At 35.5% G+C, this 4,932-nt stretch overlaps 1 long non-coding RNA gene across 2 annotated transcripts in view; it reads right to left on the bottom strand.

The window, feature by feature from the left end:
- LOC111085680 overlaps positions 1 to 4,932 on the bottom strand; it is a 70,408-nt gene that overhangs the window by 26,364 nt on the left and 39,112 nt on the right. For both annotated transcript variants that reach the window (XR_002610496.1, XR_002610497.1), the window contains exon 2: positions 4,523 to 4,592. This is a non-coding gene — a long non-coding RNA (uncharacterized LOC111085680). The remainder of the gene's footprint in view (positions 1 to 4,522; positions 4,593 to 4,932) is intronic.

The raw sequence follows: 4,932 nt of genomic DNA, 5'->3' as shown, positions 1-4,932 counted from the left end.
TGCGCGAAATTAAAAAAACAAAACAAACAAACCAGATGTGTAATAATATAAACATTTTACAATATAGTGACAATGCGTCATGTAAGATGTCCAGAGGTGTAATGTTGTAAATATTATGCAAGATAGTGACAGAGTGCCGTGTAAAATGTCTAGAGTAATAATTTAGACATTTTACTTGTTAAGTTGCAGAGCAGTAAAGCTTGCGTGTATTTCACTTATAAGAGAATTATATCATAATATTATATAATAAAATGGAAATAATGAGTGAATTGATGATAAAAAATAACCTTATCTATTTAATGGATTAATACTTTAAATCAGTGAAGAACAAATCAAGTATGATCAGCACTCTGAGGTTAACACTTTATATCAGTTATGAAAAAATCCAGGACGATCAGCACTCTGAAGTTAACACTATATATCAGTTAAGAACAAATCCTGGACGAACAGCACTCTGAGGTTATTGCTTTATATCAGTTAAGAACAAATCTAGGACGATCAGCACGGTTTACAGTATTTTACGTACAGTATAAACTCCTGAGCTTTCAATGTCCCCGCCTAGCAACGCTTCTCGCATGCTGTGCACAGTTTAGTTGTCACGTGAAACACTGACAAGTAGAATCTATGTATCGGGAATACTGACCAATAGAATCTGTGTACTTCCTGAAAACTGACCAATAGAATCTGTGTAGTTCCTGAAATACTGACGAATAGAATCTGTGTAGTTCCTGAAATACTGACCAGTCGTATCTGTGTACTACCTGAAATTGTATCTGTATACTAATGTTTAGTCATCTCACCCCATTAAATGTCATACTGAAAATTTATCTTTCTTTTTTATAAATAAATTTTTATACCTTTCTTCTGTCACGTAGGCAGATGATGTGTTTTTTTTAACACAAGCGTCTGTGCCAACTTCTCAAAAACCAAAGAAAAGAAAAACAACATTAAAGTGCAGTTCTTCGAATGATGACAGATGGAAGGAACTATTTCAGATTTACTGTTCATATTGTATGAATGCTACCTCTCTCTTGTCCCGTGCGCTAGTTCAAGCAAGCAAGGTTATTGGTGTTGATAGTCTAGAGTAAATTATTTGAAAGGGTTGAATTATTGTTAATTTTTAACAACGACGAAAATATGATTTGATTTATGGCAACGTATTTTAATTAAAGTCTTTCACATTTATTTCAAATAAGATGCTGATATTTTAACGCAAATTTGCACAATAGGCTATCTGCACCACAGGGATCGAACCCTGAATTTTGGAATTATAAGACCTAAAGCTTTCGTTGAGCCATTGAGGAACAATATTCTTAAAAAAAAAGATACTTAAGAATATATTAAACAGAGTTGTTGAACTCAAAAACTGAAACTTCCAAAACACGAGCCCCCTAGTGGCACAGCAGTATGTCTACGGACTTACAACGCTAGAAACCTGGTTTCGATACCTGTGGTGGGCAGAGCACAGATAGCCCATTGTGTAGCTTTGTGCATAACTTCAAACAGAACAAATCAAGTGTACCAGTCGTACCAGACTAAAACGCGAGAAAGGATAAAGTTAATAAACAGTATGGTAAAAATAAATACTCGACGGAGTTAATGGGTAAATCTGGTAAAAATAAAAACCCGATAAGATTAATGTGTAAGTATTGTTAAAATAAATGCCCAACAGTATTAATGGGTAAATATGATCAAAATACCGTATTCCCGAATATAATGCGCACTTTTTCCCCTCCAAATACCTCCCGAAAAATTGATTGCGCATTATATTCGCGCACTTTCAATTTTGTTAGGTGTTTTACTAGAAGCTACCACCGAAAATCATTAAAGCATTATTAAATGTTTAAAAAAAAGCTGAATATCCAATACAATGGATGGAACGGACCATTAAAATGCTGTGGGAATCAGAAGAGGATGAAACAAAGGTTCAAAGAAGCAAATCCGATGGTAGCGATGACAAAGATTTATTGAAAGATGAATGATTAGCTTAGTGTATTACCACGCATAAATGTTTAAAAAATTTTGTAAAATTGACACGTAAAAAAAATTCAGTGAAAAATTTCCAAAAATGTTTAATACATCGATAGTTGTTTACTGTATTTGGAAACTGTTCAATACATTTTGTTTGTTTATAGTTAAGCACAAAGCTACAAAAAGAGCTATCTGTGCTCTTCTCACCACGGGTATCGAAACCCGGTTTTTAGCGTTATAAGTCCGCAGACGTACCGCTGTACCACTGGGGGGGGGGGCGATAAATTTTGTACAAATGATGTGTAAAAAACAAATTTTCTTCAATTTAACCTTTCCAAATTGGGTGCTTAATGTATTCGGGCAAATAAGGTAAACACCTGACAAAGTTAATAAGTAAATATTGTTAAAATAAAAACCCGACAGGGTTAATGGGTAAATATGATGAAAATAAATGCGCAACAGGATTGATGGGTAAATATGATCAAAATATACACCCGACAGAGTTAATGGGTAAGTATCGTAAAAATGAAAATACGACATAATTAATGAGTAAGTAGGAAAAACAAACAAACAAAAGAGAACGGGTGTCAAGGGAGAGATAACGATGGATTCATGAGCAGTGCTTTGAGCACAATGTCCACCTTTCTAACACCATTCTTCAACTGGAGAAAAGCAGTCTTGGAGAACCGTTAGATGTATGTATTAGAAATAAAAATGATTGATAGATGACAATGGTTTCTGCCTTTTAACCATTAGCTGCTACCAACTTTAATGAAGGAGGATGAGGTGATGTGTAGTATGGAAACAAAGGGAAGGTCTGCCTACCTAATACCCGGATGTTTCATGTGATCTTATAGCGAACGTAAAGGGTGGAGTGGGGAGAAGAAAGAAAGAAATTGGAAATATATTAAAGTCACCGCTTGGACGTGAAATTGCTGGATTACTAAATTGTGTGACGAGGAAACGGTACGCAGAAGGAATGCCAGGAATGTCCATATAACCCGGTATTCGTAGCAGTGGACTCATATCACGGAGAAACGAATGTTTCAGTCGAACCTAAATGAGCTAGAAAAGCACTTAAAACGTGGACAAAGAATTCGGTTATTCCGTAGCATGAAGCACGTAGCGAACCTTCTGGCGGCCATTCAGGCAGACAGACACGCTAGATATATATATATAAATATATATATATAGTGTTCAATCTGTACAATACAGCCGATTCTATCTTGGACACGTAACTTCGCCGTGTCCCGTGCACGCTCCACGTACATTGTGTAGGAGACAGGTGGAGCTCGTAAAACCCTGACTACGCTTACCCTAGTCAACGTTATTACGATACACACAAAAACCTGTTTCGTCCAACCTGACCTCGTGAACTCTCTTCTCTTCTTCAGTCATTAAGATAGATAGCCAAAACAGGATTAAAGGAGAGCAAGACTTGTGGCGACACAGAAAGGAAGTGGCAACTAAAAGATAGTCGGATTATCGGTCTTTGACATGAAGGCACACAAACATAGAGGCTACAAACTGTTTAAAAGACTGAATATATTCTGTATTAAACATTTCTACCCTTCCTCAGCCAATTAAAACCACCCAGTATTTATAAAACTGAATATATTCCGTATTAAACATTTCTACCCTTCCTCAGCCAATTAAAACCACCCAGTATTTATAAAACTGAATATATTCCGTATTAAACATTTCTACCCTTCCCCAGCCAATCAAAACCACCCAGTATTTATAAAACTGAATATATTCTGTATTAAACATTTCTACTCTTCCTCAGCCAATTAAAACCACCCAGTATTTCCTTTGTTTTTCAATTAAATAAAACTAGCAACTTTTTCAGCGAAATCAAACAGCGAGAAGCATGTTACAACATGTTTCTTTCGCTATTAGCGAATGAAAATAATACCACACACGTATATAGATATTATTTTCGCACGTGGTTTGCTGTTTCTATGGCAACTTTCCTTCCCACAGCTTAATGCCCTCTAATTTTAGCTAGCTTCGCGTGATACACCCGGTGCTTGGACAAATGGCCAATGAGAGTATTGTTGTTCTAAACTTTACGTATATGAATGAAATATATTTTATTTATAAACTTATATTTACACATATATTTATGTATATATAATGTTGATGCTAGCTTAATTTGTAACATTTTTTTAAACATAGTAAGAAAAAAAACATGGATAAAAGTCATTCTAATGTATTGCACGGCTGACTCTCACTTCTCTGTTTTTATACTTCAAACAGGGTTGGTATATGACCTTTATTAGTTTTTCTGCGCGTTTTCACTTTAGAAAAATGTTCGTAATAGCATTACTTCATAGACTACAAGGCGTTTCTTTGCCTTGCGGGAATATCTGGAACAAAGTTAGATACATAGACATATATACATACAGTGTAATTATCCTACGCACGTACAAAAATTACTAACCACACTAGACCCTCTTTTCTCCAAAAGCATCCTGGCTTGACGACCCCTGATCTGTAATCAAAATAACGTTACTTACTTTTTCTTTAGAGGAATAAACAATAGAATTACCTGCGGCCAATCTACTGGTTACCGCCCTTTGTTGACCAATCAAAATCGTGAAAGGTCTGCACGTCACCTGCTGGGTGAATTATAAGGGCAAATCACTGATGGAATGAGTTATAAATAAATTTCTGTACAATTTGAAAGTGTTAAAAATACAACCATTAAAAACTTACCATTATGAAAACACAAAGGAGTTCCTAAGAAAATATTTTGTGCGGTTGAATCTTATGGGCGAATTTAGAGATAGGTGGTCATAGACCAAAGACTGTAATCGTTTGTTGGTTAAGATCAAGGACTGCAATGTTCCAATGGCTATAGACCAAAGACTGTAATCGTTTGTTGGTTAAGATCAAGGACTGCAATGTTCCAATGGCTATAGACCAAAGACTGTAATACTCTGGTGGTTATAGACCAAG

The sequence above is a fragment of the Limulus polyphemus genome, unplaced genomic scaffold (genome assembly GCF_000517525.1).
Source record: "Limulus polyphemus unplaced genomic scaffold, Limulus_polyphemus-2.1.2 Scaffold548, whole genome shotgun sequence".
NCBI classification, from domain to species: domain Eukaryota; kingdom Metazoa; phylum Arthropoda; class Merostomata; order Xiphosura; family Limulidae; genus Limulus; species Limulus polyphemus.
This window is presented reverse-complemented; position numbering and strand designations above follow the sequence as displayed.